This window comes from Talpa europaea, assembly GCF_964194135.1.
Source record: "Talpa europaea genome assembly, chromosome: 10".
Classification (NCBI taxonomy): Eukaryota; Metazoa; Chordata; class Mammalia; order Eulipotyphla; family Talpidae; genus Talpa; species Talpa europaea.
This window is the reverse complement of record NC_140077.1, coordinates 64,967,220-64,990,333: the sequence shown is the minus strand read 5'-3', so window position 1 is coordinate 64,990,333 and position 23,114 is coordinate 64,967,220. Positions and strand designations below refer to the sequence as shown.

General features: G+C 46.0%; 1 pseudogene across 1 annotated transcript; it reads right to left on the bottom strand.

Annotated features, from left to right (window-relative positions):
* Window positions 1–64: 64 nt before the first annotated feature.
* On the bottom strand, window positions 65–11,525 carry LOC311178743 (tubulin alpha-3 chain-like; annotated as a pseudogene). The gene is made up of 7 exons: window positions 11,480–11,525; window positions 11,074–11,117; window positions 4,468–4,516; window positions 3,540–3,682; window positions 2,582–3,261; window positions 646–757; window positions 65–251 (listed from the first exon to the last, which is right to left on the bottom strand). The product of its transcript is annotated as a tubulin alpha-3 chain-like (transcript).
* Between the last annotated feature and the right edge of the window lie 11,589 nt (window positions 11,526–23,114).

Sequence of the window (23,114 nt, the reverse complement as noted above, 5' to 3'; positions counted from 1 at the left end):
ACCCATGCCAAGGGGTGGGAAGAGAGTGGAAGAAGAGGAACACCTGCCAGCCACATTCTTCCATTCAGTATTCTTCCCATTCTTGGGCCTCTGCTTCCATAGAATCCACGCCCACCTCTTTGTAATCTTTCTCCAGAGCTGCCAGGTCCTCCCGGGCCTCGGAAAACTCCCCTTCCTCCAAGGCTTCTCCCATGAACCAGTGCACAAAGGCTCGCTTGGCATACATGAGATCAAACTTGTGGTCAGGCCAGCTGTAGGGGCACGAAGCCCACAGTGCAGGTTTTCTAGAATTCAAGCAGACTGGGTAAAGGAGGAGTCCTGGAGCCCTCTGGTTTTCTCAAGCTTTTATTGATGTTTACATGTGTTGCAGCAACCAGGTACACGGCAGGCAGGGGGGCCAAGGGGCCAAAAGGCCAGCAGGCAAGTCTTCACTCTGGGATTCTCTCTCTCTCCTAGCTTTCTTTCTCCCCTTCTCTTTCCTGCTTCTTTCTTGCCTCTACTTCTCTTCGGGACTATCTCAATACTCCCACCATGGCCCACAAAAGTAAACAAGATAGTTTGCAACAATGTAAATGCAGATGCCCCATCAGGCAGGGCAATCCTAATGGTGAAAGGACAGAAAAGCCTGAAAACCATTTACCCTACCAGTCCAGGCCTCAGCAATGGAAGCGGTGTTGTTCAGCATGCACACAGCCCACGGCACCTTGGCCAGGTCTCCCCCAGGGACGACAGTGGGGTGCTGGTAGTTCATGCCCACCTGCCAGAGAAAAGAACGTAAGAGTGAAGTTTATGCTGTAGGCTCAGAAGTGGTGGCTTATTTTAAAAACAAGCTGTGGACCAAGATTAAATGATGCCCTTAGAAACTGGTATTAATTTTTGGTAGTAGCTATTAATTTTTGGTAGTAGCTGTTTTCACTTTTTGAACTAATGCAATTAAGAGCACAAAGCACAAAGATTTTTATATATTTAGGTTAAAACACTGTAATGGCAAAACGAAACAAATATCCATCATTGGGAGCTAGTTAAATTAGACACCCACACAATGAAACACTACATTGTGTGATCATGCAAAAGAACAGGAAATCTATTCTAGTTTATGTTCAAAGGATATTGTATTCTTTAAAAGAAAAGCTAGCTGAATTGTATGTGAAGATTTATATTTAAAAACATCCGTAGAAGGCCTCCCCAGTGGCGCAGCGGTTGAGCGCTGGGTTGCGAAGCTGCCCGCAGCCTCTGCAGCGCCAGTTCAATCCCCGGCTGCTCCCCGGCCACCGGAGGAGGGTCCCATATGGCACGCAGACCTCTCCTGCCGCCCGCTGCTCCCCTCAGCAGTGTGCTTCGGTCCTTCTGCCTGCTCTGCTCCCTGCTCTGGCTCTGGTGAGTTCTCTCACCCTCCCGCGCTTCTGACTGTACCCAGTGCTTGTATAAATAAATTAAATAAATAAATTAAATAAAATCTTTAAAAAAATAAAAACATCCGTAGAGTAGCAGAGAGAGCCTTAGGGAGACAAACACACACCTGAGAGTGCACTGAGTCTCTTGCTCTCTTTCCTTTGGAGTAGATAGCCATTAGCAAGAGTCAGGCACACAGGCAGCCCCCAGAAGAGTTGGGAGGGGCAGAAAGAAGGAGAGGGGTTTCTCACCCTGCCCTCCCACAGCTCTAAAGCCAGGCCAGCTGGCTTCTCCCATTGGGAGTGCTGCCAGCTCCCTCTTCTCTTTGGCCACCTGTGCACACTGATTGCAGTCTGTCACCTTCATGAAAGGCGTGTGCATCCTTTGCTCATCTTGCTGGCCTCTTTCGGTCAATATCATCCATAAAACAAGCAGCACAATATACCATGAATATGTACAGAGTATCTCTTTAAGCACAAACACCCCGGGGGAAGGGGAAGAGGCTTTTAGTTTTCCAGTCTTTTACTTTCAATGCTATCCCCGAGTAAATAGATGGGGAAGTCACACTAGGAGAAGTGAAAATTCAACATGGTCCTCCAGGCTGGACTGTCTGCTGTGGGGACAGTAGAAACGGCAATTTCACTGTCTCCAACAGAGCGGCCTCCCTGCTGGCTCAGAAGCACAAGAGACTCAGGAGAGGAGACCTGGACACAAGGCACAGCACCTCTCACAGTACCTCCCAGAGGCTGCTTGGATGTCTTAACTTTCCAGAGGTCACTGTGACTGAGTGAATGGAAGAAAATTTCCTCTGCTCAAATCAAGAGCATGATAACTAGACATATGGAATGAAGGTTTCAATTCCAACCAATAACTTGTAAGATTTAATGAATGTTCACAAATCTGGTGAAATCTGTCATTTAGACTTTTCTGAGTCACTTTAGTTGTCAATCTGATACATCAAGGTGTCATAAAATATCAGTATGTCCCATGGATATTACAAAGTGGTTGTAAGCAACAGGACACATACAGCATTTTGAAGAATAAGGCACTTAGCAAATTAATTAGTAAGGTTATTCCCCCTGTACTGAGCTGACATGGAAAAACAGGTATTCTCCACAAAGGGGAAGCCTTCTATTGCAGGTCTGCTGCTTGCCAACAGGGAAAACCCCCCAATGTCACCTAGTCCCACCTTAAACCCAGTCAGGTACCAATCCACAAATTGAATGGTACACTTGGTCTTGATGGTGGCGATGGCTGCATTGACATCTTTGGGAACCACGTCACCCCTGTACAACATGCAGCAGGCCATGTACTTGCTGTGGTGAGGGTCACATTTGACCATCTGGTTGGCCGGCTCAAAGCAGGCATTGGTGATCTCAGCCACAGACAGCTGTTCATGATAGGCCCTCTCTGCAGAGATGACTGGGGCATAGGTGGCCAGGTGAAAGTGGATGCGAGGGTATAGGACCAGTTTGGTCTGGAATTCCGTCAAGTCCACGTTCAAGGCCCCATCGAAGTGCAGGGAAGCTGTCATGGAGGACACGATCTACCCGATCAGATGATTGAGCTTGGTGAAGGCAGGCCGTTCGATGTCCAGGTTGCGCCGACATATGTCATGGGTGGCTTCATTGTCCACCATTAAGGCACAGTTGGAATGTTCCAGGGTCGCTGGGTGGTCAGGATGGAGTTGTAGGGCTCCACCACAGCTGTGGACACCTGGGGGGCTGGGCAAATGGCAAATTCCAGCTTGGACTTCTTGCCATAGTCCACCGACAGCCGCTCCATGAGCAGAGACACAAATCCGGAGCCGGTGCCGCCACCAAAGTTGTGGACAATGAGAAAACCCTGCACCCCCGTGCACAGGTCCACCTGAGAGCAAACAAGAGACCAGGGTCAACGCCTGCAGCAGCCACACCGCCACCCCCAACATTCCTTGGCATGTGTCCATGTACTGAAATCATCCACGGCGAACGGGCATCATGCTCAGAGGCAAAACTAAGCAGACACTAAACAACTGTGCACACATTGTGGTCACACCACAGCGTCAGCCTGTGGACTCACCATTCCAGCCTGAATTTATCCAGAATGACCTGTCCTGCTCTTCAGTCTAGGACAATGTCCCCGGGAAGCCTTCCCCGCGTTCTCACCAAGATCTGGTCCAGGACCAGGTCAGCAATCTCCTTGCCGATGGTGTAATGGCCTCTGGCGTAATTATTGGCTGCATCTTCCTTCCCGGTGATCAGCTGCTCGGGGTGGAAGAGCTGCCTGTAGGTCCCTGTGCGCACTTCATCTGCGGAGAGGACACAGGTGCTGCCATCTTTGAGGCCCATGGTGAGCCCATCAGGGCAGAGGTTCGCAAGCACGTCTCTTCTACTAGGCATGTGTTGTTCTGTCAGCTCAGGGTACAAATGCCAGCTCCACCAGTTCCCAAGAAGGGAAACAGCTCTCACACCCCCAGACCCCTTATATACTACACAGCCACCAGGTCAGCAGCATGACTTCTGCCAGTCAGTCCCATTTGTCACCCTAAAGCCTGGGAGACAAAGGCCACATAGGGTGCCCTTTCTGTCACTTCCCGAGGGGCCACTGAAAGGACTTGCTCGCTCTCTCTCTGCAGCTCTCCTTGGCCTTCTAATCTACTACTGGCCTTCTAACCTGGAAGAACACTATGAATGTTCTCCACGTAACTTTCTATGTCTCATACACGGGTCAAGACTTGTGCACCAGCAGGACAGAGAGCATGGCATTAAGCAGGGACCAGCGAGCGCCCACGTTCCCCGCAGGCAGAGTCTACATCCCCACCTGACCAGGGCTGAGGCAGCCACCAGTTGGTCCCTCATCAGCCATCCTGCTGCTGACAAAGCAGCCTTTTGCTCTACTTGAGGATTTTCTAAATCAGGAGCCAGCGCCCCACATTCACTCAAGGAAACTTTTCCATTTCTCACCTAACATGGCTGAGGGCGTTTGCTTGTATGTCCTAGCCTTTCTGCAGAGGGATTGAAAGGAGCAGAGGAGGGGCTTTAGTGGGGTTCTCCCACCTTCTCAAGAAAACTGTCTAAGTGTCTGAGTACCTACCAACCACGGTGGGCTCCAGGTCCACAAACACCCCATTTGAAGTAATGGTCTACAAAAGCAAACACAATATATGTGATTTCTCAAACCAGAAAAACAATAAATTCTACACTGCCCCAGAAGACTGATGGGGAATTTAGTTTCAGGCTGCAGCACAGGGAAGAGAAACCCAAAGTCCAGGAATCTATGAGTTAAGAAGAGAAAAGTCCATGTGAGAGAGACTGAGGCAGCAAGACTTGCTGTTATTTAAAAGTAAATTGAAAGGTAAATTGCCCACAAACTTCAGAATCTTCATTAGTTGTGAGAAATTTGTATTTCATACTTTAATGAAGGCAACACAAAACAATTGTTAGTCTCCTTAGCAAGAGTACACTTGCCCTTTTTTCTTCTTTTGCCACTTTTGCCCTTTGTCCTAAATACCCAGCATTCCTCTCAATAACCTGTAGCACCTCACTGATGTTACTGTCATTTATGTAAGGTTTTCTCTGCCAGGAATGACAACTATACTGGAGAAGAGTGACACAAAAATGCACCCCGCTGGTCATCAAAGGGTCGTTCTGAGTCCACAGCTGAGCACTCTCAGGACACAGTCTCAGGCACAGCCCATAAAGAGCTGCTAACCCACATTTAGCCACAGCTGTGTGGCTAAATGAGCCAACCCTGAAGACTGTTCTGAATCCACCTAAGAAAGTATCAAACCAAGTCTCAAAGAGATAGTTTCCAGGTATGTTAATTGCATCACAGAAAAAAGCCCTACAATTGTTAAAGGGATAACAAAGAAACTAGCACCCAATAATATTGTTAATTCATAATGTCTGGTATACAATTTAAACTTGTCAGTGTATTTTTAAAAAGTCAGAAAACATGACCCTTTAAGAGAAAAAGCAATCAAAATCAAAGACAGACCCAGAATGACAGATGATCGAATTTAGTAGACACAAACATTAAAATAACTACAAAACATCTATATGCTCAAGTTGGTAGAAAAAAAAAGGAATATAAGGGGAGACATGATTGCTCAAATCAAAATGCTAATGACGAAAAAGAAACCCTGTCTAATGAAAAATACACTGGATGGAATGAACTACAGATTATATATACTACCGAAGGAAAGACTTAATGATGGAAAAGTTCTGGAAATAGAAGCGATGTTCTGGATTACACACTTAAAATGATAAATTTTGTGTCATCCCTATTTTATCCCAAGAAAAACAATAAAAAGTACCATATTGATACATGTGCAACATGAATGAATCTCAAAATAATTTTGAGCAGAGAATTCAAACAAACGATCACGTTTCTATACAACTCCAGAAAATACAGAAAAGCAGAGTAGTGGTAGGGGAAGTTTGGGTGAACAGAAAGGATTTACAAAGAAATAAAAGGAAAGTTGGGGGTGATATGTTCATTTTCTCAAGGTGATTGTTCCAAGAGTTATCAATAAATGTTAAACCATGTCAAATTATACATTCCAAATTAGCATTTTAATTTTATGTTAATAATACTTCAATAGAACTGTTTAAAAAGACAGTCCAGAAAACAGAAGAAGCATCCTCCCAACTCATTCTATGGGCTAGCATTACCCTACAGCTGAAACAAAAGACATTATAAGAAAACTAGGGGCCAATACAATCCGCAGACAATACAGACCAAAACTACAGACCAAGTCAACATAGACACAAAAATTCAAATTTTACAAAATCCACGTCATAAGCTTCCACCTTAGAAACCAGAAAAAGACCAAATATCGAAATTACGCTGGAAAAAAATAAAAAAGAGCAGATATAAACTAACGGAAACAGGAGGAAAATCAATAAAACCCAAGCCTCGATCTCGGGTAAGCAGCTGCGGGTGCACAAGTTTTACTCAATGCAGCTCTACTTAGTCGGACACTCTAGAATACTTCGCAGGGGCAAATACTGTATGCGGATATGTAGGAAACGGCAGCGTTTTTGGTACAATAGATGAACAAGGTACAAGCATGGACCCTGTGTGCCACCTTTGGTGCACAGGGGGTAATAAATAGCAGCCTATCGATTCATCCCTTTGCTTGGTTTCGCCTTCAAGAGATTTAAAAATAAACGACCAAAAACATAACAACCCATCAAATCCTACGGAATGGTGGAGGCAACAGTCTCTGCACATACCGTTTTCTAGCATTCCTGTTTCAAGACCCTGTAAATACTTAAGTACCCCCTCCGAGGAGCTCTCAGCACGACGGCAGCGGGCTCGCGCTCAGCACGTAGTGTTGTTTCGGGAGTAACGCGGACGGGGAAGGGCGGCGGGCGGCCGTGCCAGCGGAGCGTGTCCCCCGCCTGCCGCGGACCAGCCCAGCAGTGGCGGGAGATTGAGACAATCTCAGGGTTGAATGTGAATGAGCAAAAGGTGATCGAAGGAATTAGGGATAGGGACAAAGAGGAATGACACACAGACACACTCAAGGGAGAGTGAAAATCTGAGTGCGCTTTATTGAAAGCAATCTTCTCTTTTTATACATTTTTACAGTAATTACTTCATTGTGTTTTGCACAGTGTCTGGTTAATCATTTACCAAGGCATAGGTGCATATTGTGTCATATATCATTACATCTTGCTTATTATCTATCAAGAAATCAAGTGCAAATCAAGAACATTTCATATTCTATCCTCCATACTGGAGGTTCGCTCTAGAACATCTGAATTATGATTACATTATTATTATTACTTTATTCATTATGTCTTCCATATACTATTATCTATTCTCGTACCTGTGTTTGGCTATATTATTTACTAAGTAATAGTTTCTGTTTCCATAGTTGCATTCCTTTACTCTGGCGCCTAGTTGCTGGCAATGAGTAACAACATATTTTGGTGGTGCCTTAACAACGCCCAGGCCTAATTGTTCCAATTATTCGTCATGGCTGCAAAGGTGGGAACCAAATTCCCCTCGGGGACTGCGTCTGTCTTAGGTTGTCAGAATTCACTTCCTGATCTTACCCGTCATTGACTGTCCAGTCCAGCGCACAGGGGCAGGGGGCTTATTATGCCAAACTAGCACAGCCACCCAATTAATGTGAAATGGTGGCAATTGTCACATTGCTCTCAGGAGCCGCCACAGTTCCCCCTTTCTTTTTAAATTGAAGCTGCATAAAATGCATATCACGACGAAGAATCTTCAGATTTTTGCTAAGTAGCCTCAAGAATACAGGCATTAAAAGGCAACCAACCAAAACAATGAGTGTAATCACTCCAAATGAAATTAAAAAATGTAGCCAATTTGAGGGAGCCAAAGAACGCAAGGAATCAGAAAATGTAGAAGCAAAATCTGACAATGCTGGTTCAGACAAATGTGCTTGACTCATTGCAGAAATTTCTGCCTGAAGCGATGACATATCATGACTAGAGTCACTTTCACGCCAAACACCAAGCAAATGATTTTTAACAAAATTCCAATCAAAAGAAGCATTATAAGGTTTAGGTGTAACACAAATAAATTTAAATTGTGCATGACAACGAGTGGAGAGAAGTTTTTTGATTTGCTGTACTTCCTCTCCCAGTGCCAATACAGTTTCTTCAAGAGCATTAAGTTTTTGTTCCATTTTTCTATCTATGGAATGTTGTAAAGCAAGTGCCAAAGTCACATTTTGTGTAAGATCATTTACAAAATGAGCAGTATGTGTTTCCTGCACCAAGGCAACAGATGATGCTGCAAGAGAAGTAACAATTGCAATTAAAGCAGCAATTCCCAAAAATAGAGAGACAATAAATCTTTTTGGCCTGATCAAGGCATTAATTTCTTTAAACATTTGTAAAGCAGGATCATCATACCAAGGCATGTCTTGTAAATCCACAGGAACCATAACATAAGAAGGGCGTTTGACAATGAAAAAGGTAGTAAAGCGTCTTCTATCTCTGTCTGAAGACAAACAATTTGTTAATACACACTGTGAACATTTAACAGAATATGAATTATTAACATAAGTAATGCTAACATCTTTATTATTACCCAACAGTAATGCATATGGATATCCAACACATGCACGAAGACCCACATAAGTTGCTTTAACAGTAGGAGCAGTCCAATGCAAAGGCTGTGCAGCCGCAGTTAACCGAAAAATGTCAGGCTGCAAAATAGTCTTTTGTGATGTAGCAGGGCGCACGACAAGTGTTGGTGCCACCCATCCAGGAGAAAACCACCACCAAGCTTTTCCATACGCCGTCAGTTGAGGATCCTGATGACTGACTGAAAAGTCATAGAGACGATCAGAACTTCTGGTAGGCAGCAGTTCAAGTGCATCACGAAAGCCACAGTCCAGCCAAACTGGATATTTAACTAAAGAGTCCCAAAACTGATCTTTATCTCTATAAGTATGATTACAGTTTTGCAATGGGAGGGGGAAATCCGGGACCATAGAATATTGTTTTTTCCCCACAGGAAAATTCAAATAGGAAAACCTTAAAACCCATATATTGCGTCCAGTCTGAGGCCTATGAGGTGGGGAGTCAGTAAAGAAAGATCTAGTAGTAAGAATCATACATGTAGATGGAACAGGTTCAGACGAGGTAAAGCACATTGGAGCATCATCAGAACGTCCTTCATAATCAAAAGGAGCAGACATTTCAGCTTTAGAATGAAAGTCAGCCAGACCACCCATTATGTCAGTATTATTTACAAACACCTTAATTGGAGTTTCTTCACTCCAACTAACAGGATGCAGCAAGGGAGGATCTGGCACATAAGCCCAGTATTTTTCAGCTTGTACAGGAACTCCTGTTATGGCTAAGGTAGCCATAATTATTAATGTAGGCCCAAGAGGTTGATTCATCCGTTGAAGTAAAGCTTCAGCCATTCGTAGAAGGAGGAGGAGTTGTTCTGCCGTTGGGAGATTGGGATTCCGGGGAGGCTCCGCACACCCCGTCCTCTGGGACACCGCTTCCAGATACACCTGCCTCATCCTCTGGATCGATGCCGCCAGGCGACGGCGGCGTTGTGCCCGCCGGCCGTGATCTATGACGGATGAGCCTGTCTGGAATCCAGATGGGCGACTCGGCATCCTTTGGAAAGACACAAGCATAGCCTCGGCCTACAGTTAACAGTACATCAGGCCCTTTCCAAGTTCCAGTGAGCAAGTCACGCCACATAACAAGTGGCAAGGGAACAGATTTTACAGTACCCCAATGCCTCACCATAGGCGTTAAGCCATTTTCATCTGCATTTAAATGATTTAAAACAAAAAGAGCATGCTGAAGCTGGTGATGTGGGGAATAGTGAGATGCCGAATGTAATCTATCCAACTGGTGTTTTAATGTTTGATGAGTCCTCTCAATTACAGCTTGTCCTTGAGGATTGTAAGGAATTCCAGTAACATGATCAATTTTCCATTGTTGACAGAACGATTTAAATGCTTTTGCAGTATAAGCTGGAGCATTATCAGTTTTTAATTTTATTGGCTTTCCAAGTACTGCAAACGAGGCTATAAGATGTTGGACTACATCACGCACAGCTTCACCAGTTCTAGCTGTGGCATATATAGCATGAGAGAAAGTATCTACCACAACATGAATAAATGACAACCTCCCAAAGGAGGAGTAATGTGTAACATCCATTTGCCATAAAGCTAAGGGTTTCAGGCCTCTGGGATTCACCCCCATTTTTAATGGATGATGAATATCAGGACAATGTTCACAATTTCTTACAATGGCTCGAGCTTGTTCACGAGTTATTTTAAATTTTAAATTTGGGCGCCAGCTGCCGCGGACCAGCCCAGCAGTGGCGGGAGATTGAGACAATCTCAGGGTTGAATGTGAATGAGCAAAAGGTGATCGAAGGAATTAGGGATAGGGACAAAGAGGAATGACACACAGACACACTCAAGGGAGAGTGAAAATCTGAGTGCGCTTTATTGAAAGCAATCTTCTCTTTTTATACATTTTTACAGTAATTACTTCATTGTGTTTTGCACAGTGTCTGGTTAATCATTTACCAAGGCATAGGTGCATATTGTGTCATATATCATTACATCTTGCTTATTATCTATCAAGAAATCAAGTGCAAATCAAGAACATTTCATATTCTATCCTCCATACTGGAGGTTCGCTCTAGAACATCTGAATTATGATTACATTATTATTATTACTTTATTCATTATGTCTTCCATATACTATTATCTATTCTCGTACCTGTGTTTGGCTATATTATTTACTAAGTAATAGTTTCTGTTTCCATAGTTGCATTCCTTTACTCTGGCGCCTAGTTGCTGGCAATGAGTAACAACATATTTTGGTGGTGCCTTAACAACGCCCAGGCCTAATTGTTCCAATTATTCGTCATGGCTGCAAAGGTGGGAACCAAATTCCCCTCGGGGACTGCGTCTGTCTTAGGTTGTCAGAATTCACTTCCTGATCTTACCCGTCATTGACTGTCCAGTCCAGCGCACAGGGGCAGGGGGCTTATTATGCCAAACTAGCACAGCCACCCAATTAATGTGAAATTGTGGCAATTGTCACATTGCTCTCAGGAGCCGCCACACCCGCCCAGCCCGCGCCAGCGCTCCGGCCACGGCCCGGCAGCGCCCTGTGCCCGCGGCCACCCCAGGCCCGCCCCGCGTCCCCACCCCGCCGCCAGCCTCACCATGGTGCCGGCCGCCAGCTCCAGCGCCGCTGCCACCTCCGGACCTGAACACGAGCCCAGAGGCCGGCCAGCCCCGCCACCCCGCCTCCTTATTGGCTAGAGGCCTGGCCACGGCCATTGGCTCCCACCGCTTCGGGGCTGGACCCAGGCCGGGAGCCCAGTCGCGACTGCCCATTTTGCAGACTGGCCAGATGACCCCTTCGATTGGTCCTCATTTGGGGCGGGAAGGAGCCCCCGCAGCAACTTCTTGTGAGGCTCTGACGCCCAAGCTGCAGCGCTGAGACCTGTGGAGCTACTGTGGAGGGGCCGCTGCGGGGCGTAGGGGAAGCCCGTTCCTGGCGGCACAGGCCACATCACCACAGTTTACATCGCTGAGCCCCATTTCACCCACAAAAAGCCGTCTTACTGCAGACATGTCTGTCCTGGACTCTGGCGAACCTGTCCGCAGCCATCCGGATAGCTTGACAGGGTTTTGCAGGCTTAAGGCGGAGCAGATACCTGTGAGGGCTTTTCAGTAATTACCTTTTCCTGCCTGATGTTAGTCCTGGCCTGGGAAGAATGTTGAAGTATGGAGTCTGCCAGGGGCAGAGTGTACCCCACCTGTTGCAAGAATAAATTCCCGGAAGCGAGGGACTGGGAAGCTCTAGGAGGGAAAGAAGAGTTAACTCCTCCTTCCAGGAGACTTAGGAATTATCAGCGACGTCTTAGAAAAAGTACCTGGTTTTCAAGCAGCGAAGATGGGTGCGTGGGTGGGGCAGCTAGAGGAAGAGGGGCCTCTGAGAGCTGGAAGGGTCAGTGCAGCAGCTATTAATGGAATTGGTGTGGAAGGTAACAGTACAGCTCCTGCGAGGCTGCTGTGACCTCAGCCAAACTGAGGGGCTTGCTCTGCGGTGGCAAGAAGCAGGCCTGCAACACAAGCAGTTTGGACTGTAGCTGAGAAGAAGCACATGGCAGCAGAGGCAGAGTCGGGAGGCCAGAGGATCACTCACCCACACTCCTTGGTGACAAGACACAGAGTTCCAGGTCCCTGGGAGGGTGACTGAGGGCCTCCATTTCCCCTTCCCCACCAAGACCCTTCTGACACCTGCTGCAAGGTCAGTGGGAGAGGCTGTTTAGTGATAGAGGAAACGAATCTCTTCTTTTGGCTCTTCTAAAGCACACCCTGAGTGAATTGCAGGTAGAACCAGAAAATAGTGAATTATAGAGAGTATAAGAAATAGCTGAGGTACTGAGATTGATACCAGGCTGCACGGGGCACAAAAACTGGCCAAGGACACTGCCCCAATAGTTTACTGGTCATGGTCTGAGTTCTTCACCCATATGTACAATTGCAAGACTATACAGGCTCAGGAAACAACAATAATGGGATTTATATAACAAACCAGGAAAAACAAAGAGTTCCTGAGGCCACAAATGGCCATTTACCTCACCCAAAACTGTGTCCAGTGTTTTAAAGTCCCGAACACAAATGCTCCCACGGTGGCATCTTCCCGCCACTGAGGGCTCGGAGCACATGGCAGCCAGACCATAGGCTGTGATACAACTCATGAAGACAACAGAAGACACAACAGGAGACATTCCTGAGCTTCGAAGATGTCCCAGCGCAGCACCAGACAAGCAACACTCAAAACAGCAGTTGCAGCAGCTGAACAACCCAACAAATGGCCACACGCATGCAGCACAGCCAGGCGCCCAGCTCCAGGTCTTCACCTTCCCCCCCAGGCTGTAACAACAGCAAAGCTGGGAATAGTTTCAGTTGCTCGACTACTTGCAAAGTCTCCGAACATTTCTTCTCTGAGGTTGGCTGCTGGAAACCTCACCATGTCCTTCTGAGGCCTACCACAGCCTTCTGGAAGGCTGGCATGGTGGGGGCAGAAATGGCTGATCCCAGAATTGATGAAAATCCAAAACTGCTGAAATCCCAAATGCTAAAACATCCCCAGAGATGCTAAATCCTGGGGGCTGCCCCTTATATTTTCTGAGTCTCCCCTAAACTCTTACTTTGTCCCTCTGTTTACTAGGCTTCCTCTCTTTTGGGTACTCAGCTATTCCTGCCCCTGCAGTTTTTTCTTGGAAACACTCTGGTGCTTTATCTTCCTTTTTTTTTTTTTTTAAGATTTATTTATTTATGCATACAAGAGCTGGGGTGCAGGCCAGAGGTGCGGGAGTGATGGTGACAGCATAGAGTGGGGAGAGATAGGGTGGGGAGCAGGACAGGCTGACTGACTGAAAATACACTGCTGAGGAGAGCAGTGGGTGAGACAGCAGAGGTCTGTTCGCCATGTGGGTTAGCTCCCTGGCCGGGGATCGAACTTGTGCCGTAGTGGCCGCAGATAGCTTTATAGTGCTGATGCTTAACCCCTTCACCCCGAGGAAGGCCCCCATGGTGCTTTATCTTCTTATTTTTTGTAACAGCTTTATTCACACCATAATGAGATAACCAAGTTTAAAGAAACTGTGGGCCAGTCGAATGATTTTATCCAGTCCTTTTGTAAGTCCTGTTCAAACAATTCAGCCCACTGCACTGACCATGAGTAGTGCCATGATAGATAAAAAGCATTCGATGCTGATGAATGTATCTCACAGAGAGCCTCATGCGCAGTTGGAATATAACCCATTTGCACGTGGTCGGGGGAAGCCCACCCAGTATAAGCTGGGGCTGCTCTTCCCTTCCCACCCCGCCCCCTGCCGTGCCATGGACTTATCCTTTAACTATCTCCTCTAATTTGTTTCAGGGGGCTAGGTTATATTCTCCTTCCTCAAAATGGCTCCCACGGGCATCAGTTTCTCTAATAAAGCCTTGCCTGTTTCAACTATACCAGCACTCTCTGCTAAGTTCTTTCCCTAGAGAGCAAAGGACCCACTCTTTTGGGTCAAGGCCCTATAGCAATAATACTCATTAATTTAAAAATGCACAATTCAGTGGTTGTGAGTTCATTTGTAGAATTGTACAACCACCACTAATAAATTCAAATGTCATCATTCCACAAAGTAACCATTAGTGGGCACTCCTTCATATCCCCCATCCCCTGATCTACTCTGTCTCTGTGGATTTGACTATTATGGACATTTTATACAAAGGAAATCATACAGTATGTAGTCTTTTGTGATTGGCTTCTTTCATTTAGCATAATGTTTTCAAGATTCATCTATGTTGTATCACCACTAGTGGTGGTTCTTGTGGACAAATATTCCATTGGATTGAAAATTCACACTTTATTTGTTCATCATCAGTTAATAAACATTTGCATTGCTTTTAATTTTATGAATAATGCTTCTAGGAAAATTCACATACAAATTTTTGTGTGGACATGTTTTCATTTCTTGGGTGTATATCCAGGAGTAAATTGACTGAATCATGCGGTAATTTCAGGTTTTGCATTTTAAGTTCGCCTTATCAGATATATGATTGACAAATATTTTTCTCCCATTCTGTTGATTAGCTTTTTACTTACTTACGGTATCTTTTAAAGCACAAAAACCTGTAATTTTGATGAATTTCAATTTATCTATATTTTTCTTAGGTTTCTCAGACTTGGAGTCATATTTAAGAAGCCATTGCCTAAGCCAAGGTCATGAAGATTTACTATGTCTTTTTTTAAGAGTCTGTAAAGGGTTTAACTAAACTATACCATAATAGGCTGCTTTGGCATGTGTTTTGTGGGGTCAAGTGTTCTGCAAGGGACTTGAAATGATACTAGCCCTTCCAAAGGTGCATGCTCTAGATAATAGCCAGTAGAATCACAAGTAAACTTAAGGTCCTGATATGTGTCCCCCAATGGCCCTTATGATAAGCATTCTTCCCCTTTCCCACTTGCCTATCAGGGTTTTCTCGTGTGCCTCTTAGATAAGATCCCTGAGAAACTTATCAAGAGTGTGATCTTTTTGCTTTGAATTGACCAATCTAGCCTTAGGGTGGGAACCCTAATTTAGGCATGCAATCCAGGTCCTGCTGCACTCTCTGCCTGTATCCTGCCTCAATATCTTGGTGTGACATCTTATGATGTGCTGTGTACCCTCACAAGGACCCGTGAATAATAAATTTCTCTAACTTGTTAATGTTTTTTTATTAAACAGAGGCAAACCATCTGATACCCTCATAGCTCTACTTGACAAATGTTAATTTAACAAAACACAACATAGTTTGAGCTCAAACATATAAAGCTCAAACATGATCCATTTTGAGTTAATTTTTTATGTAGAGTGAGATACAGGTCAACTTCCTTTATTTCTTTGTTGATGTCGAGTTATCCCAGCACAGTTTGTTGAAAATACTATTCTTTATTCCATTTAATTGCTTTGAAGCTTTACCAAAAGTCAGTTGACTTACAAGAGAATGAGAAGACAAGCCAGAGACTAGGAGAAAATACGTGCAAGAGATAAATGTGATAAAGGACATCACTCAAAATATTCAATGAACTCTTAAAACTCAACAGTGAAAAAAATCAACAACTCAATTAAAGATTGAGAAAAGATATGAACATACACTTCATTAACAGAGGATCAACAGAGGGCAAATGAATATATCAAAAGATACACCACATCATATGCCATGAGGAAATTGCAAACAAAAACAACAATGAAGAACATCCAACAAGATGGTGGCAGAGTAAAGATGCTGGACTTGCCTCCTGGCATATATTCACAACTAAATTACAACAGAACATTGTCAACAACCCCAGAAAGATAAGTAGATGACTACTACATACATCGGGAGCAACACTGTAGTGGAAAGGGATATGTAATGAACATGTTTGTAGCAATACCAGGGAACTACAACCTATGAGATAGAGCAGTATCTGCTGTACTGAGTTCCTCTGCTGTTGTCAACTTCAGGATCCATGCCCACATCAGAGATATTGGTGACTTGGCACTCAGGGGAGGGACAGAGGGTCCACTATAAGGTACCAGAGGAATATGGGTGCAGAATAATGATTACTGACTTGAGCCTAGGGCTCCCAGTCTGTAACAGTTGGAGCCAAAACCAGTAAAGAGAGCCAGATAGGATCTCATGGATCTCCTAATAGACAAGGCAAATATTTGCAGCCTGAGGCTGTGATACTTGCCTTACTCCCAACGAGAGCCAAAACTGAAACAACTGAATGTTCTTACTAACCAGAGAGTAATCACATGGACCTTAATAAAGGAGCAAATTTCCCAGAATAAGGCTCCTTATTTGAAAAGTATACAATAATTTCTGGCTTTGTGGCCCTGTTTGAACCATACTCCTCTAGTTCTCGAGCAGTAGACCCTCTGTCCTGTATGTCAACTCTAAGCACCCCCTTCTCCAATGGAGTGCCAAGTAACCAATATCTCTGATGTTGTCATGTATCCTGAAGTTGACAACAGCAGAGGAACTCAGTACAACAGCTGCTTCTCTGTCTCATAGGTTGTAGTTCCCTGGTATTGCTACAAACATGTTCATTATAGATCCCTTCCCATTACAGTGTTGCTTCTGATGTATGTAGTAGTCATCCACATATCTTTCTGGGGTTGTTGACTATGTTCTGTTGTGACTTAGTTTAGTCCTCATCCAGTGCTACATCTGGTGCTTAACCACATCTATGGGTTGAGACTGGCAAGAGACATTTTCACCAAGAAGTTCATCTAAAGTTTGGCAGGGGTCACTGTGGATTGCCACACTACTTGGGTTTCCAAAGCACAGAAGGAAGTTTGACCCCTTGATGCTCAATGGAGGTGATCTTTCAGTGCCTTACTGCCCCAGTTCCTTCTTATTTGTTACAACCCATAAAAACTAAACCTGCAGAGACAGAAGAACATATCACAAATGCTGGAGGAAAAAAATACTAGAGAAGTATTGATCGATCAGAACTGTGAACTATGCCTGAAGAGAGTTAATGGTAACAATTTAAACAAAATTTTTGAATGAAGAAAAATAATGGGCAGTGTAAAATAGGAACACAACAAAGACTGAGACAATACAAGACCTTTACAACTATAACGAAGAGATCTAAAAAAAAATACTACAGTGGTGGCGGGTGAGTAGGGGAGGGAATGGGCTCAATGGAACATGGTGGAGGATTGTTTGGGCACTGGTGGTGGGCAGGGTGTGAAAGTATAGATTTGTAGAGGTTTGAACCTATTACCAACCAGAGTAGATAAAAAGATGTTTCTATTTGTAGTGCCAGGAAGGCACAGTGCAGTTTCTCTATGACCCGGGCAGATGGGGTAAGGAGGAGAGTCCTAGAGCCTTCGGAGGCTTTCTCAGGCTTTCATTGAGCTTTTACATGTAGTGCAGCTACCAGGTACACAACAGGCAGGGGCGCCAGAGGGCTGGTAAGCAAAGGGCCTCCCAGCTCCAGGTGAATCTTTACTCTGTGCTCTTGGTGAACATATCACTACTTCAGCCATGGCCCACAAGAGTAAACAAGACAACTGAAGATAACAATGTAACAAAATGCAGGTGCCCACCATAAGGCATGCAATCCTAATGGCGGGAGGGCAGAAAAGCCTGAAAATCATTTACTCTACAATCCACCCCCTAGGCGTTTTCTGCTATACAGTTGTAAGGGCAGGACTGGGCACAGTGCAGGTTTTCTGATCCCATGCAGACCGGGTAAAGGAGGAGTCAGAGTCCTCAGTAGTTTTGCAGGTTTTTTATTTGGGGTTCACCAGGCATATGGCAGGCAGGGGTGCTGGCTGGGGGGCTGGCAGGCCTCCCAGCCCCCAGCAAGTCTTCACTCTATCTGGGCTCTCTGGCGTTCTCTGCTTCTGCTTCGGCTTCTCCTTCAGGTTCTGCTGCTGGCTGGCTGGGGCTGCCGGCGTCTCCCTGTGACGCCGCCCTTAAAAGCACAGTCTTAGCTCAGCTGAATCCCATCTACCTATGCCCACACCCTATTCCAGGTGCTCGCCATCAGGCATGCATTCAGGACAAGGATCCATCATCTATCCTGATGGCGGAAGGGCAGAAAAGCCCGATATTTTCTTTACCCTACAACAGTCTACATGTAAGTTATATACAATTTCCCCTTAACAGTATAAACACTGGAGCCACAACTGAATACATAACAATGAAACAATACAACAGAACACAAATAAGTACAGGCAGGGCACCAACCTAGTGGCAAAAGGCAAGATTATTGGTACCAGCAGATGATCCACCACTTGTGCTGAGGAACGCACTGCTCATACAAGGGAGGGGAACCACTCAGGCATGTGCTGTCACACGCCAGGAGCCGACAAGCATCCTGGCCTTCTCCAGCTGTGGTTTGGCCACAAGCCACACACCACACCCATCTCTGGGATGCACTCACTCTTGGATTAGCGATTCTGTCTCTTTGGGGGTAATCACCTGTAGGGTAAGGTAAAAAGTATCAGGCTTTTCTGCCCTCCCGCCATTAGGATTAATGATAGATCCTTGTGGTCCTGAATACATGCCTGATGGCAGGCATCTGGAGTAGGGTGTGGGCATATGTAGATGTGATTCACCTGCGCTAAGATTGGGCTTATAAGGGCAGCATTACAGAGACGCGAGCAGAGAGCAGACCACAAGAAGAGCAGAGAGCAGAGAAGCAGAGAGAATGTGAGAGAAGGCCGGAGAGCCCAAATAGAGTGAAGATCTGGGGGCTGGGAGGCCTGTCAGCCTCCCGGCCCCCCAGCATCCCTGCTGTGTACCTGGTAAATCCTAATAAAAGCCTGCAAAAGTCACTGAGGGCTCCAGGACTCTCCTCCTTTACCCCATCTGCTAGGGTCATAGAGATCCTGCTCCATGTTCTCCTGCCCCTACATTTGGCATAGTTGGCAGGATAAACCTATGCAGACGGGTATGGAGCCCTCCGAAGGCCTCAGGAGGGACTGCGGAGTAGCAGACTGAGAACCTGTGACAACGCTGGAGGCATCATGGTGGCACAGGAGGTGGACAAGGTCCGGGAGTTACAGGACAAGACCTTGCCTGGAGGAGACACCCAAGAAGACCAGCCAGCAACCCCTGAGGCAGCAGAATTGTCGGGGAAGAAAGGACCACGATTTGGAGCCCCCTAGTGCTGATGCAGGGAAACTGATGGACTAATGGACTGACAATCAAGGTGGAGGAACCTTGGCAGGTTGTTGTTTTGGGGACCCTGGGAGTGTTTGGTATCATTTGTAAACCCCAGGAGATGGGAATCTGGGAGTAGCCAGTGGGCCTCAGTGACCAAAAGCAGCCTGTGTATTGCCCAGCAGCTAGACAGAGGAGAAAATCCAGCTGAGAAGGCAAAAACTGGTGCTAAGATTGAGAAGCCCTGAGTGGCTGTTAAGTACTAAGTATGCTACAGAAGGCAAGTGAGTCTCTTAAAATCACTGTGGGTGAGGCCCTGCTCATGGTTGAGTGAGGGTGGGGAGTTGAGGAACCCGTCCTTGGGGGATGGATGAGGAATGTGGCTTGTGGTGGAGCCCACAGTTGAAGAGGGGACCTAAGAGAGGCCACATGTGGAGCTTGTATCCACGGATCCCCGACCCATGTGCTTGTGCAATGGTTGGCCTAAGTACGGAGGTCTATGTGTCACATTGGTGGCTATGAAGGCTGAGTGTTGCAGCGACTGCAGACAGAAACCCTGAGGGTTGGGCAATTACCCCCAACAGCATAGAATCGCCATTCCAAGAGTAAGTGCATCCTGGGGGTGGATGCAGTGTGTGGTTTGTGGCCGAGACTACAGCCAGAGAAGGTCAGGAAGCCTGATGGCTTCTGGTGTGTAACGGCAGATGCCGTGAGTGGTTTCCTTCTCTCACATGAGCAGTGCCTTCGGCAGCAGAAGTGGTGAATCATCTGCTGGTGCCAATAATCTTGTCTTTTGCCACTAGGTTGGTGCCCTGCCTGGACTTATTTGTGTTCTGTTGTATTTTGTTATATATTGTGATGTATTTAAGTACTTTGGTAGGCCATGGTTGCAGTGTTCATATTCGCCAAGAGAAATGTGTGTATAATTTGTATAGACTGTCTGGCAGAAAACCCTGAGGGGGTGGATTGTAGGGTAAGGTATAAAGTATCAGGCTTTTCTGCCCTTCTGCCATTAGGATTAATGATAGATCCTTGTGGTCCCGAATGCATGCCTGATGGCAGGCACTTGGAGTAGGGTGTGGGCATAAGTAGATGGGATTCACCTGGGCTACGATTGGGCTTATAAAGGCGGCATCATGGAGACACCAGCAGAAAGCAGAGAGAATGTAGAAGGCCGGAGACCCCAGATAGAGTGAAGGTGAGCTGGGAGGCCTGCCAGCCTCTAGGCCCCCCAGCACCCCTGCCTGCCATGTACCTGGTAAATCCTAATAAAAAGCCTGCTGTAAAGGCAGGAATGACATAGGGCAGGTTTTCTGATCCCATGCAGACCAGGTGAAGGAGGAGTCAGAGTCCTCAGTGGCTTTTTGAAGGTCTTTTATTGGGGTTCACCAGGCATATGGCAGGCAGGGGTGCTGGGAGGCTGGCAGGCCTCCCAGCCCCCAACAGGTATTCACTCTATCTGGGCTCTCTGGCGTTCTCTGCTTCTCTCTTGGCTTCTGCTGCTGCTTTCTCGGCTTCTCTTTTGGCTTCGGCTTTGGCTTCTACTGGCGTCCCTGTGACGCCGCCCTTAAAAAAAAAAGCCCAGTCTTAGCCCAGGTGAATCCTATCTACATCTCCACACCCTATTCCAGGTGCCCACCATCAGGCATGCATTCAGGACCGCAGGATCCATCATCTATCTTGATGGCAGGAGGGCAGAAAAGCCTGACATTTTTCCTTACCCTACACCTGCAAAAGCCACTGAGGGCTCCAGGACTCTCTACTCCTTTACCCTGTCTGCTAGAGTCATAGAGATACTGCTCCATGTCCTCCTAACCCTACATCACCCAATCCTCAGGGTTTCTGTCTGCGATCATTCCAACACTTGGCTTTCATAGCCACCAATGGGACACACAGACCCCTGCACTCAGGCCAACCCGTTGCACATGTGGCCTCTCTTGGGTCTCCTCTTTGGCTGTGGGCTCCACCATAAGCCATGTTCCCCACTGTCGACCAAGGATGGGTTCCTTAGCTCCTCACCCTTACTTGACAATGAACAGGGCATCACCAACAGGTGATTTTAAGAGACTCACTGGCCTTCTTTAACATACTTAGGCTGCTTAACAGCCACTCAGGGCCTCCCAATCTCAGCACCAGCTTTTGCCTTTCTAAGTTGGCTTTTTGACACATCTTCTCTGCTCGGCTGTGGAGAACTTGGTGAGGGCTTCCTCCCTCAGCCTCTTGTGCTCTTCTTATGCCTGCCCCTTCCTCTACTCTGGCCATTGCCTCTCCAGACTGTGGCCCTAGAATTGCTGGGCAGTACACAGGCTGCTTTTGGCCACCGAGGCCCACTGGCCACACCCAGATTCCCATCTCCTGGGGTTTACAAACAATACCATCCTCCCCCATGGTCCCCAAAACATAACATTACCCTGCCAAAGTTCCTCTGCCTTCTGGCGGGATGTCAGTCCAAGTTCATCTGTTGTTCCTGTGTCAGCACTGGGTGAGCTCCAAATTGTGGTTCTTTGTTCCCTGACAATTCTGCTTCCTCAGGGTTTCTGGGCTGGTTCTTGCCAGCTGTCTTCTCCTTCACTCGGTCTCATCCCACAGCTCCCGGACCTTGTCCACCTCCTGTGCTCCTGCAGCATCTTTAGCTCTTCCCACAGCTCCTGGACTCTAGTCACAACCTGTGCTGCCATGGCGCCTCCAGCATTGTCACAGGCTCACAGTCTGCTACTCCTCAGTTCCTCCTGAGGTCTTCAGAGGGCTCCAAACCTGTCTTCATTGAATCATCATGATGACTATGCCAGTTGTGGTGGCAGGAAGGGCACAGAGCAGGTTTTCTATGATTGGAGTAGATGGAAAGGAAGAGAGTCCTGGAGCCCTCGCTGGCTTTCTCAGGCTTTTATTGAGCTTTTATATGTAGTACAGCTACCAGGTACACAGCAAGCAGGGGTGCCAGAGGTCCAGGAGGCCGAAGGCAACCCAGCCCCCAGCGAATTTTCACTCTGCACTCTAGGCGGACATATCAATACTGTAGCCATGGCCCACAAGAGTAAACAACACAACTGAAGATAACAAAGTGAAAATGCAGGTGCCCATGATCAGGCATGCAATCCTAATGGTGGGAGGGCAGAAAAGCCTGAAAATCATTTACCCTACACTATTTTACTTCAATAAACATAATTTGAGGAGGAAATGAAAAATACTACAGTGGAATTAAAAATAGGGCCTCCCTGGTGGCGCAAGGGGTTAAGCACCACACTATAAAGCAATCCACAGCCTCTGCAACATGAGTTTGATCCCCGGCCGCCCAGGGAGCACCCACATGGCAAAGCAGACCTCTCCCACTGCTCCCCTCAGCAGTGTATTTCAGTCAGTCTGCCTGTTCTGTTTCCCACTCAGTCTCTGGTGAATTCTCTCACCCCCAACACCTCTGGCCTACACCCCAGCTCTTGTATGCTTAAATAAATAAATCTTTTAAATAAATAAATAAATAAATAAATAAATAAAATAGTGGGGACTCAACAGTAGACAAACATAAGTAATGGAGAAAATTAGGGAACTTGAAAGACTGTGATGGAGAGCACACAAACAGAAGAACAAAGACAAAAGAGAATTACAAAGAAGAAAAAAAACTAAGAGTTCTTTAGGATAACCCAAAGAGAAATATAACATCTGAATCGTGGGGGTCCTAGAAGGAGAAGAGAAAGAAAGAGATATATAAAATTTATTTAAAGATACAATTGCTGAGAATCATCTCAATGTGGGAAATAAACCAGATACTTTGATCCAAGAAACCCAAAGAACTCCAAACAAAATATTACCAGACCAACACACTCCAAGACATATTATAACAAAGCGGTTAAAAGATTTGACAAGGACAGACTATGAAAAGCATCAAGGAAAAGAAAAGTAACCTATAAGGGAATACCAATTAGACTGCCAACTTTTCAGTGGAAACCTTAGAGGCAAGAAGGGAATAGTAAGAGTTCAAGTATTCAAGAAAATTACTTCCAACCTAGAATCCTTTATTCTGGAATATTACAATTCAAGATAGAAAGAA